This window comes from Oryx dammah, unplaced genomic scaffold (genome assembly GCF_014754425.2).
Source record: "Oryx dammah isolate SB20612 unplaced genomic scaffold, SCBI_Odam_1.1 HiC_scaffold_2, whole genome shotgun sequence".
In the NCBI taxonomy this organism is placed as follows: domain Eukaryota; kingdom Metazoa; phylum Chordata; class Mammalia; order Artiodactyla; family Bovidae; genus Oryx; species Oryx dammah.
Genome location: NW_024070186.1, coordinates 156,865,710 through 156,879,354, shown reverse-complemented (window position 1 = coordinate 156,879,354; position 13,645 = coordinate 156,865,710). Strand labels below are relative to the sequence as shown.

The following is a 13,645-nucleotide window of genomic DNA, read 5'->3' as shown; positions in this document are numbered from 1 at the left end:
TAAACATGATTTTGCTTTGTATAATGAATGCTAATCTGATTCTCTGTAAGCTGTATGTTCTTGACTTAAATGGTTAATTAAAAGTTGTCTTTCTCTTCACAGTTACTCTATATCAGACTTGGGGATCAGATACTATACTATAAACATCTTATTTAAGGCTCTAGAATTACATGTTTCCTGTTAGAACTCAACTCACAGCATAGATACTAAGTCCTAAAACATGCCTTCATCCTTTTCTCAATTCTAATTGGATTCATCTCGTGTACTTAGCAATATCAATGCCTCCACATACCTAACACACATTAAATAAAGTTTCCTTTATTTCTCAGTGGAAGAAATAAAAAAGTGCTTTAGATCTTTTAATCAGAAAGAAATTTAGGACACTAGCTTCAGAATCAGGAAATGTGGGTTTTAATTCTCACTGTGCCATCATTTTATTCCATAACCTTTAAATTTCTAAAATTAACTTACTTAGGTAATTTGAAAGCTGTTTCCAAGTTCTGTGATTCTTCCCATGTCAATAATTTGTTATAAATATTGTTATGTTTGCTTATACTTCTATTAGAACTAAAATTATCTCACACCCTCAAACTTTTCTATTTCTGATAGATAACATAAGAAACACCTTCCTGGTATAAAAGTGTCTTAGGATTGGATTAAGACATGTTGCCTCTGGGTGACCGGATGAAATGATTGGATGGTATCACTGAAGCAATGGACATGAGTTAAAGCAACCTCTGGGAGATATTGAAAGATAGGGAAGCCTGGTGTGCTGCAGTTCATGGGGTCACAAAGAGTGAGACATGACTTATTGACTGAACAACAACGAGACATATAAACTCTGCTCTTGAGTGCTTTGTTGTTCTGAGAGCATGTTCTTGCACCTATCCAAGTGCATAAAGCTGCCAAGAGAACACTTTGGCAGGTACCTGGTTTTTGTGATATTAGTCCCTGAGTCTATCAAAGGTCAAAGGACATCTCAAATAGATTTCTGATCAACAGTGATATGATCCATACATAATCCCTCCTGTTTTCATTTTGTTTTATCTTTCAAGTTGGAGAATCTGTGTAGCTGTCTTTTCAGGATTTTGAATTATTCTGTCCTTGGATTTATATTCTGGGAACAGACTTTACTGGTATAGATCCAAGAAACTCCTTTTTGAAAAATTATTTTCATGGACATGAGTGGTAGATCAATTAAAATATAAAATATCATAAAGAAAAATTAAAAAAGTTACCCAACTAACAGTTTATATATGCAATATTAAATATTCAGACACCATATTTAAGCTCAGTTCAGTCGCTCAGTCGTGTCCAACTCTTTGCGACCCCATGAATCACAGCATGCCAGGCCTCCCTGTCCATCACCAACTCCAGGAGTTCACTCAGACTAACGTCCATCGAGTCAGTGATGCCATCCAGCCATCTCATCCTCTGTCGTCCCCTTCTCCTCCTGCCCCCAATCCCTCCCAACATCAGACACCTTTCCAATGAGTCAACACTTTGCATGAGGTGGCTAAAGTACTGGAGTTTCAGCTTTAGCACCATTCCTTCCAAAGAAATCCCAGGGTTGATCTCCTTCAGAATGGACTGGTTGGATCTCCTTGCAGTCCAAGGGACTCTCAAGAGTCTTCTCCAACACCACAGTTCAAAAGCATCAATTCTTCAGCACTCAGCCTTCTTCACAGTCCAACTCTCACATCCATACATGACCACAGGAAAAACCATAGCCTTGACTAGACGGACATTAGTTGGCAAGGTAATGTCTCTGCTTTTCAATATGCTGTCTAGGTTGGTCATAACTTTTCTTCCAAGGAGTAAGTGTTTTTTAATTTCATGGCTGCAATCACCATCTGTAGTGATTTTGGAGCCTCCCAAAATAAAGTCTGACACTGTATCCACTGTTTCCCCATCTATTTCCCATGAAGTGATGGGACCAGATGCCATGATCTTCGTTTCCTGAATGTTGAGCTTTAAGCCAACTTTTTCACTCTCCTCTTTCACTTTCATCAAGAGGCTTTTTAGTTCCTCTTCACTTTCTGCCATAAGGGTGGTGTCATCTGCATATCTGAGGCTATTGATATTTCTCCTGGCAATCTTGATTCCAGCTTGTGTTTCTTCCATTCCAGCATTTCTCATGATGTCCTCTGCATAGAAGTTAAATAAGCAGGGTGACAATATACAGCCTTGATATACTCCTTTTCGTATTTGGAACCAGTCTGTTGTTCCATGTCCAGTTCTAACTGTTGCTTCCTGACCTGCATACAGATTTCTCAAGAGGCAGGTTAGGTGGTCTGGTATTCCCATCTCTCTCAGAATTTTCCACAGGTTATTGTGATCCACACAGTCAGAGGCTTTGGCATAGTCAATAAAGCAGAAATAGATGTTTTTCTGGAACTCTCTTGCTTTTTCCATGATCCAGCGGATGTACTATCAAATATCTAAGTTCATATATGGTCAATTATTGTTTTTTGCTTTTCCTCTCATCATGTTTTGTTCTCATGTAAACTTCAGGATGAAGTTCACAAAGATGTATGCTATAGAAGTTCTCTGATGTTCAGTTACCTTACTTGAGATAATTGGTTTTTTGGCAAGACCTGGTAATGATGGTGAAATATCCCTTGGGTTTAAAAAGCCACAGGTAAGTAACTTCATAGACTTTGTTGCCAAAAAGGATATGTGGTAGCACTTTTAAGGCTCAAGAGAAAGGCCTTCTCCACAGGTATTCTTTATATCTCAACAAAACACTTAATGTATCTGAATTAGTTGAAGCTTTTAATATTGAAATTTGATTCTTTTTTGGTGCACGAACAGCTGCCTGGGGTCCTGGCTGTAGACCTATGTCAGACAAGTTCATGGGTGAGATTCCACCCCCATCCGCCCCCCACCAGGAAATCATACAGTCATAGAATATAAGGTTTAAATTGATTTTAAAAATCATATAATCACCTCTCACCCCCACCAGTCTAAGATTTAAATCTCTTTTAAGCATGTCAAGCATCAAGAAAAATAGGTTCAACTACAGTGCTATCAATTTAGAAGTAAAAATATTTCAGACTTTTTCTTACTGATATTTATTTAACATCTGTGTTAAAATGCCACATTATTAAAAAATATGCAATATATTTTAGTTATCCACTTCCCCAATGTTGAGCCTTCTGTGTGGTTTCTAAATTTTCCACAGCTCTTAATAAATGTGTTGAACATATTTGAACATTTAATTTTTCTGTTTTAAAAATATTTTCCATTAGATTATTTCTAGGAAGAGTATTTTGGAGTCAGAGAAAAAAAGACAAAATAATTTCTATTTTTTCACAGTTATGTCTGAATAACTTTTATTAATTATGTCTAATTCTTACTTTCTATTCACTATACCTTTTATGATCTGCTGAGAAACTCCACCTCAGAATAAGGAAATACAGTGAAGCTGTATACAGTGAATACTTTGTTTTCACATATGTATATAATTTTCATCTTGGGAAAAGGAATAGTTTTTTTTTTTATATTATTATGATGTTTATATTTTCTCTTTTCTTTGGAAAATTTATGTCTCACCTGTCCTCATCGTATTAGTAATGCAGTATCCTGTAACCAAGAATGACAGATGATGGATGCTATGGGAAGATGGGAGAAGAAGGCAGGGGAATGCCTGTAGCAGAAACATAATGGAGTGGGAGGGTGATTTGTATCAAGGATGGATGCTTTGCTGCTGTTTGGTGATGAAATGTCAGGGAAGGGGTTACAAAGACATTTATCAGGCACACTTTTTCTGACTCTATGTGAACACATATACATTACTACTCATAGTCATATTCCAGTAAATATTGTTGAATGAATGAACTTGTAATATTAACAACTACTTATACTAACAGATTTTATATATGTTTGGGTATATATGCATAGTACTTTATCTCATCTAGCAGAGTCTTTCTTTCTATTTTTCACATCAAATGTCTATTTTTAAAACTTGGAAAACAATGAGTTGCTTTGCTTGATAGATCTTATTTTATTGCACACCTATGTCACAGTTTTTTATATGTCTACAGAAGCTGTAAATTTACTGAAGGTAACTATGTTAAATTGTATGTGAAACAGGATTTTGAAGAATTAAAAATATTAATTAACAAATATTGTAATTATCTGAAAAGAAAATGACCCAGTAATATACTCTTTCCTAGAGGCGATTAATGTTTTCATACTTACCCCATAAAGTATGTCAGACATTATTAAAATGGAATGCAGCTTCCTTTCAAAGGCTTATTTATGTTTTTCATAAAGAGTAATGATAATCAGAGCTGGAGGACAAGAACACTTGAATTCCTCCGGGTTTATAGTCTGGTGAGGAAAGCGTAATCTTACCCATGAAGAACGACAACTCAGAAAGCATTTACTCATCATCTAACAGGTTTCAGACACTGCAGACATCCTGCCAGGCACTGTGGTGGGTACATGCTACACTTAAATAGCATGTGCACTCCGGTAGGTAAAAGGGACAGTGTGTTGCTAAGGACTTATGTCCATTTCTCTAAACTGCCTGCTTGTGATAGATTTATTGATGTGTCTTTCTTTCCACAGTTAGATCTAAGAATTCAAATGTAAATTCTCAAGGAAAAGAGAATAGCTCTAAACCCTGTGGGACACCTCTCAGCTTTTGAGATACATCTGAGAATTACAATTTGTAACCTCACATACATAAAGGAGGACTTGAAATCAAGGAACACCGAGATTACACGGGAGAGTTGCAAGTAGCTGAAATCAGGAGAATCCAGGTCTCATGTAGGGAGCCTAGTGTTTTCTCAGTAAATTACGCATCATGTGTTTCCCTCCAGATGTTTTAACAGGTGACAGGTGCTGGGTGTCTGAAGAGATGGAAAGCATCATGAAAAAAATAAGAATGATTTGAAACAATTACTGGGGCAAAAGTGCCAAGGACTTGAGTCACAGCTATAGTGACTGCTCCGGTTTGTTCTAAGAAATTCAGGCCACAAACTTTTCATGATTAATTAACAGTTGCCACTTTTTATTCCTTTGTAAGAAATTCAGATCCCAAGAAGATATTACTTCCTAAATGGATGTTCTTATACCTCCCAACAATGTGACTGAATTTATTCTCTTGGGACTCACACAGAATTTACTCTTGCAGAAAATACTCTTCATTGTCTTTTCGTTTATTTTCCTATTCACTGTTCTGGCCAACTTGCTCATTGTCGTTACCATCTCCCTCAGCCCCACACTTTCTGCTCCCATGCACTTCTTTCTCACTTACTTGGCCTTCATAGATGTCTCCTACACATCCGTCACCACACCTAAATTGATCACTGACCTACTGTACCAGAGGAGAACCATCTCCTTGGGTGGCTGCCTGACTCAGCTCTTTGTGGAACACTTCCTGGGAGGATCGGAGATCATACTCCTCCTCATCATGGTGTATGACTGCTATGTGGCCATCTGCAAGCCTCTGCACTACATGACCACCATGTGACAGGGGCTCTGCCAGCTCCTGGTGGTGGTGGCCTGGACCAGGGGCATCATGCATGCCACTGTGCAGATTATTTTCATGGTCAACTTGACCTTCTGTGGTCCCAACATCTTCGATCATTTCATGTGTGACTTCTTTCCACTGTTAAAACTTGCCTGCATTGACACCTATAAGCTAGGTATGGCGGTAGCAGCCAACAGTGGGGCCATGTGCTTGCTCATTTTTTTCCTGCTGCTCATCTCTTACATAGTCATCCTGAGCTCCCTGAAATCCCATGGCTCTGAAGGATGATGCAAGGCCCTCTGCACATGTGGCTCCCACTTTACAGTAGTGGTGCTCTTTTTTGTCCCTTGTATATTCACCTGCATGCATCCTGTGGCCATCTATCCTGTGGACAAGTTGCTGGCTGTATTCTTTGCAATCCTCACTCCTATGTTAAATCCTATCATTTATATAGTGAGAAACATAGAGGTGAAAAATGCCATGATGAATTTGATGAAGAGGAGAATAACTTAGACTGTTCATAAAGCCAATAGTATGATGATTTATCTATGTAGAGATGATTATATCTATTGTAAAATATGAAAAAAATTAATAAATTTTGCAGATCATTGACATTAAAAAAGGCTAAGAAATTAAAATTTGTTGAATGCTTAATGGATAGGTACTTTGCTAGGTGCTTTTTATAACTTTTAATGTACTCTGCCAAGGCTTTAACATTCATGTGCATAGATTTAGGATGTGCAATAGAATAAACACCTATGAATCCCTAGTGAGATGATTATAGAGTATGTATTTCTACTGTACTAAATTCTTCATACAAATGTTGCTTGGATGAAATTGGCTTTTCCCTAGGACCTGCCTTGATTTCAGATGTTCTTTTATTTTTACTTAACCTGTGGTAAAGCAAATAGATCCTAGAAATTCTTAGATATATAGGGAAGGGATACTTACCGAGTGAAAGAATCACTGCTGAATTTTGTTTGCACTATGAATTTATCAAAAGCAAAAAGAGAAACACTCACTAAAGGAGGAAGAAACAGTTCTCAACCTATCTTTAATTCTTTTTGTAGCATAAAAAATAAACCAGAAATTTAAAAATTGTTCTTAATTTGGTCTTATTGTCTTAAATATTCTATCACTTCCAGTTTTTATTGAATATAAAGGAATTGTTTTCTTTTCATCTTACCAAGACTTGAGGAGTCTTTTGAATAAGGAAGAGTAAACATTCTTTAATCACATGTCAGCAACAAGAAGAAAAAAATATCTAAGAGTTTTAGCTACAGCATTTGAATCCAGGTGTTCCAAATCTCAGGTCTACTTTCTTCAAATAACACACAGTTGTCTTTGATACACTTCAGTTCAGTTCAGCCACTCAGTTGTGTCTGACTCTTTGTGACCCCACGGACTGCAGCACATCAGGCTTCCCTGTCCATCACCAACTCCTGATACATTTATGTCTGTAGATAAGAAATGTATCTGTAATGGTAATGATTCACTTTCTCCTTTGAGATGACAGTCAAATTTGCTGTAGCCTTGTCACATGTGGGGCAATATAAGAGTATATATGCTTGGAACTATTTCCACTAACTGAAAGAAATCAGAGGAGAAATTTTGCTCTTATGAACAAAAAAATTACTGTACTAATGTTGGCCTTTTATGAAAGCAAAAATTTTACAAAACTTTTCATAACACAAACTTTAGGAAATTGGTGATACCTGTAATGCTCCTCTAGACACATGGAGAATACCAGATCATTCTACATTATTACCTAACACTTTATAAGTCAAAGCTTCTCTGACTATAACACTCCAACTTGTGCTATTTCAGAAATATTCCCTTAAACTCAGTAGTCATCTCTAGCCATTTTTTCACCATATTTGACCATATACTATGCCAGAGCCTCCACACCTATTATTTGGGGTGACTGTTTACTAGCTTATGCATGGTGCCTCAAATTCATAAGAAACAGAAGCTTTTCCCACAATGTCTAGGCCTGGAGGATAATATCATCAGCACTTAATCTATTAAAGATGATCAGTTTTGCAGTTGATGGTGAGAATTAAGCACTGCAATAGAATCTAAACTAAATAACATATGGTTCATTTTGCCTTATGACTGTTAGATAAGGGTTGAGAGTAATTCAGGGGTAAGAATGGAAAAAGTATTAAGTAGATGTCATTTCTACCCAAAGATGAAATGAATGATTTGAAGAGGAAAATAAAACCAAAGGGTCGATACCAAGGACTCAGTGTCAACAGCAAACCTGAAGGTGTAAGAAAAGAAGAAGGAAATGTAAGGCAGTCTCACCTTAGTGTATGGAATTTTGCTGATTTGTAAATAATTCTAGGGAATTTAAGATATTTCTTGCACTCATCATCAAAAGCTCATGAGGACAATGCCATTTGATTATGTAAGATTCTTTAAGAAACATATAAAGAAATATGTCTCTCCAAAAAATCAATGAGATAAATAATATTTGGATCTGTTGTTAAGAATATTTTCATTTAATCTGGACTTAATTTAATGAGAGTTCAGTTCAGTTCAGTTCAGTCGCTCAGTCGTGTCCAACTCTTTGCGACCCCATGAATCGCAGCACACCAGGTCTCCCTGTCAACTCCCAGAGTTCACTCAGACTCACGTCCATCAAGTCAGTGATGCGATCCAGCCATCTCATCCTCTGTCGTCCCCTTCTCCTCCTGCCCCCAATCCCTCCCAGCATCAGAGTCTTTTCCAATGAGTCAACACTTTGCATGAGGTGGCCAAAGTACTGGAGTTTCAGCTTTAGCATCATTCCTTCCAAAGAAATCCCAGGGCTGATCTTCAGAATGGACAGGTTGGATCTCCTTGCAGTCCAAGGGACTCTCAAGAGTCTTCTCCAACACCACAGTTCAAAAGCATCAATTCTTCGGCGCTCAGCTTTCTTCACAGTCCAACTCTCACATCCATACATGACCACTGGAAAAACCATAGCCTTGACTAGACGGACTTTAGTCGGCAAAGTAATGTCTCTGTTTTTGAATATGCTATCTAGGTTGGTCATATTTTCTTCCAAGGAGTAAGCGTCTTTTAATTTCATGGCTGCAATCACCATCTGCAGTGACTTTGGAGCCCCATAAAATAAAGTCTGACACTGTTTTCACTCTTTCCCCATCTATTTCCCATGAAGTGATGGGATCGGATGCCATGATCTTCATTTTCTGAATGTTGAGCTTTAAGCCAACTTTTTCACTCTCCTCTTTTACTTTCATCAAGACACTTTTAAATTCCTCTTCACTTTCTGCCATAAGGGTGGTGTCATCTGCATATTTGAGGTTATTGATATTTCTCCTGGCAATCTTGATTCCAGCTTGTGTTTCTTCCAGTCCAGCGTTTCTCATGATGTACTCTGCCTAGAAGTTAAATAAGCAGGATGACAATATACAGCCTTGATATACTCCTTTTCCTATTTGGAACCAGTCTGTTGTTCCATGTCCAGTTCTAATGGGAGTATTAGGCATTAAATGAGGAAGGTGAGTTCATCGTTGAAGGCCAACTACGAGGCAGACATTTTGATAGGCTCTTTACATACTTTAACTCTCTTAATGAAGCAACATGTATTATTAGAGAGGTTGATACTTCATTTTATACAAAAAGAAAATGTGACAATGAAATTAAAACATTATCAAACCTTTGAAACTCTGCTTCCTCTACTCTTTCCACTTCACAAGATTTTTTCCTAGTTTGATGTGAAAATATCAAAATACAGCTCTGATCATTGGCCAAGTTGTGAAGATTGTCATTGAAGTATTCAGCCTTTATTTTGGGGTAGGTGGAGGGATGGCACATTTTCTTCCTCTCATTTCTGCATTGATCTTCACTTCCCAGGCTACTTGCACCTTCTTGATTCCTCTTGTATCGGAGAAAAAACAACTGATGATCTCATTTGTGCAGATATGTTACCTTTTATGCACATCATGAAAAGTGAAGTGTAATGGACTTAAGAAATAACAATCAAATAGTTGAATTTTGAAAAAGAGTGGCACTTAGATGAAAGAGATATTTGGACAAAAAATAAGCAGCTCAGTCATTGAAGAGACTGATACTTTACTTGAGCATGAAGGTAGCACCTTGAACAACTATATAGGTATTGTTTCCTCAGGGCTTTTCACATTGTTATACCATAGTGTTAGCAAATACTACTGGAAAAATGTCTCCATAGGCAATTCAGCTTAGGACATTTTGACATATTTAATTTGTCCAAATAATACTGTCTAGTGCCTACAGTATGTGAGAGAATTATAGGAACTGAGTATACACTTTTACAAATAAGAGTTGTGTTTGTGTGAAAGTTAATTTCCAGTGGGGAGCTGATGTATAATAAACAAATAAATAAATGAAAAATATAATTTTATTAGTAATGGGTCTGATAAAAATCATTTTATAAGAGGGTGTTGCAGGAGAGAAGAATTGGATAGAGATTTGTGTAGTTTTTAAAGTCAAGCTAGAATTGTAGTTAGGGCCAAGTTTAAATAATCACATTATTCTTCTCACCCTTTTAAAAAATAAGTAGGTTGCTCTAACACATACACTTGGAATGAAGAAAATATCTCCCCAAAGCATGTAGAAGTGTTTTCCTGGAAGATGAAAATGTCAAAGTTTTTATATATAAAGCACAGATATACATAAAACAGATAAGTGGGCAGTATATTTGTGGTTATAATATTTTAAGGGGAGTGATTAAGGAAACAATGTTTAAAATGTGCCTTTAGAGAGCACTATTGATAAAAGAAAGAAGATTAAGGACGACAGCCCAAGCTTACTACTCATGGAGCAACTAGGAAATGCCATCCAAGCACAGAGGTTGGCCCATCACCTGTGTGGATTGTATTCAGTAAAACTAAGAGGCTCTTCCTTCTCAGCAGGCTTCCCAGAGTCCGTTGTCAACTATGTTAACAAACCAGTTATAGTCTGAGAAGTATATTATACATGCAAGATATTGATATTTTTTAATCAAAGGTTTAAAATAAGGAAAGCTATAACCCCAAATATTTCTAAATTCAAAGGATGTGGATTGAGATTACTATGAGTGAGAGTTTAGTCCTTAATTTTCTGGCTTAGAAATATTTTAGAATCCATTGCCATAATGGCAACTTTCCTGAGGTTAGATGTGATATAATTTTAACAACAGTCTTGAAAGATGTAGAGAACACTAGGTTAGGTGATACAAGAATTCAGTCCTGATACTACCTAGGTGGCCAAGAATATGTCCTATTGACTTTCCTTCATCTGTATTATCCAGCAGGCAAATTATTGTGTGGCTATTCTTCTACTACAGATGGTGATTGCTGTCATGAAATTAAAAGACGCTTATTCCTTGGAAGGAAAGCTATGACCAATCATGATAGCATATTGAAAAGCAGAGACATTACTTTGCTAACAAAGGTCCATCTAGTCAAGGCTATAGTTTTTCCAGTGGTCATGTATGGATGTGAGAGTTGGATTGTGAAGAAAGCTGAGCACCAAAGAATTGATTCTTTTGAACTGTTGTGTTGGAGAAGACTCTTGAGAGTCCCTTGGACTGCAAGGAGATCCAACCAGTCCATTCTAAAGGAGATTAGTCCTGGGTGTTCATTGGAAGGGCTGATGCTAAAGCTGAAACTCCAGTACTTTGGCCACTCTATGCGAAGAGCTGACTCATTGGAAAAGACCCTGATGCTGGGAAGGATTGTGGGCAGGAGGAGAAGGGGACGGCAGAGGATGAGATGGCATCATCAATTCGATGGACATGAGTTTAAGTGAACTCCGGAAGTTGGTGATGGACAGAGAGGCCTGGCATGCTGTGATTCATGGGGTCGCAAAGAGTCAGACATGACTGAGCAACTGAACTGAACTGAACTGATTCTTCTACTGAAGAAAAGAATTTAGTTTTTCAAAAATTACTGAATGGTTAATATTGTGATATGGCTTTGTATTTGTGGAGTATCAGCTTGGTCTGGCTCTAGTGAACCTCTGCCCCTGAGAAAAGTGGATCATTGCAGTGGTGGATTGGAATTGACTCTTATGGTGATTAGTGCCTCAGTCAGTAGAGACAGCCTCAAAGGGAAGCAGTTGAAATGATGCAAGTCTGCACATTGAAAATGGCACTTTACACTCTTTCAGCCCAGGTTCTTTTACCCAAAGGAGAACATCTCAATAATGATGTGTCTGCTAAGGTGTGTATTAAAAACTGTTTACAAATTAAACTCAAGTATAGCTAAATGGCAGGCATAGTTCCATGAACAACTTTGTAAACAGCTTAGCTGTTTGCCTTATTTGGCAACCTTTCTTATTTGGATGAAGTCTGAATTACTTTGCCACATGCAAGTGGTTTCTTATGTAAATCCCTGGACACTTAGATCATCTGTTTAAAATATTTCTTTAAAAACATTAGAAATTCTTGTCCTATCAAAATAACTCTCCATTAAGTGATTGGATGTTTTGCTCCCAGTGTGGTCCTGACTTATTTGCCTCTGTGGTTGGATTTGCTAAGTTGTAACTCTAGTGTGTCATGACTCCAAGCTCCTTTTTTTAGAGGAAAGTTCTCATAACTACATCCTGGATGGAGCCAGATCTTTGATTACCCTGACATGGTCCTAAAAAATTTACTTTCACAATATCTGCCTTGTATTTACTGAAACCATCAGGTAACTGGGTTTTAAAGGTCACAGAGATGACATGAGACTGAGTTTTGGAGGTGATTTTAACAAATACTTGAGTATTTAAGACAGTTACAGCTTTATTAATTTGAACTATTATTTTAAAATCTTTGAATAACTGAATTACTGATATGCACACACAATTATACTTAAAATGTGTCAGTAGTTCACCTGTTTTGTCTGTATAAACAAATTGTAGCCTCAGGATGAAGAGCTTTGATCTATCAACAATTTTTAGCTTAATTTACTTTAATCTTTTTTGGCAATTATCAAAATGTAAGTGTCTCCTTTTGGTCTCTGTCCAGATCATGAGATTATCAAATAAAATGGTGTGTTTATGTTTCAGAGATTTGTTTTAGAAAAGGGAGGAACAGGAGTAGTTGATATATATATATATATATATATATATATATATATGATACTTTAAGATAGATTTTGTTTTTCTCTTCTTTCATGCAATTTTCTGTATGTGTGTGTGTATATATATATATATATATACACACACACATGGATATATTCCTTTTTCCTCTTGTACCAGTTTCCTTTAACTTAATTTTTCTACTAATCGTCTCTGAGAAAGACTTTTTATCATGATTTTCTCTCTGTTTGAATTGGTTAATAATTCCAGTTTTTCAGTGATACTAGAGTTGACTTTAGAAATATATCTATCTATGTAAAAATACATTCCTTTGTGAGCAGCTATGCCCACAGGGATGGTGTTGGCTTTGGTGCTGAGGGTGATGTATTATTATGAGATTGATATATTTGTTTAGATTATATATCTCTATATAGACATTACATTGCATGCAATCTAAATTTATCTGGAGGCCAATAATATATTTATTCTTTATGTCATTAGTGAAATTCTATGAATGAATACAAATTAAAATGAGGTGAGTTTTCACCTAATTTGTTTTAAGTATATTAGTTTAATAATGATAATATTTAGAATTGACAAGGTTGTGGGGAAATTTTTTGTTTAATACTCTGTAATACACAATCGATGACAATAAAAGATGCTTCAAAACTTTGAGAGAGGAATGTTACAGAGTCTATCAAACTTAAACATATGCATATTTTTGACGTGGTGATGATATATATTTCTTCAACAGAAATATTCAAACCACTAAGTAAAGATTTCTGTAAGGGATGTTCCTTATGACCCTTTATGTGAGGCAAAATATTAGAAATAAAATAAATTCCAAGCAAAAATGGACTGGTTAAAAGAACTATGTTGTAACCATAAAATGGAATAATGTTTGTATGTGTGTGTAAGTTTCTCAGTCATGTTCGACTCTTTGGGACCCCACGGACTATAGCCTACCAAGCTCCTCTGTCCATGGGATTTCCCAGGCAAGATTACTGGCTTGGGTAACTATTCCCTTCTCCAGGGGATCTTCCCAGTGCAGAAATCAAACTCGGGTCTCCCACACTGCAGGCAGATTCTTAACCATCTGAGCCACCAGGGAAGCCCCAAACAGAATAATAT

At 36.7% G+C, this 13,645-nt stretch overlaps 2 pseudogenes; one reads left to right on the top strand and one right to left on the bottom strand.

Annotated features, from left to right (window-relative positions):
* LOC120882208 overlaps positions 1–13,645 on the bottom strand; it is a 933,819-nt pseudogene that overhangs the window by 317,044 nt on the left and 603,130 nt on the right.
* LOC120854660 lies at positions 5,069–5,995 on the top strand (annotated as a pseudogene).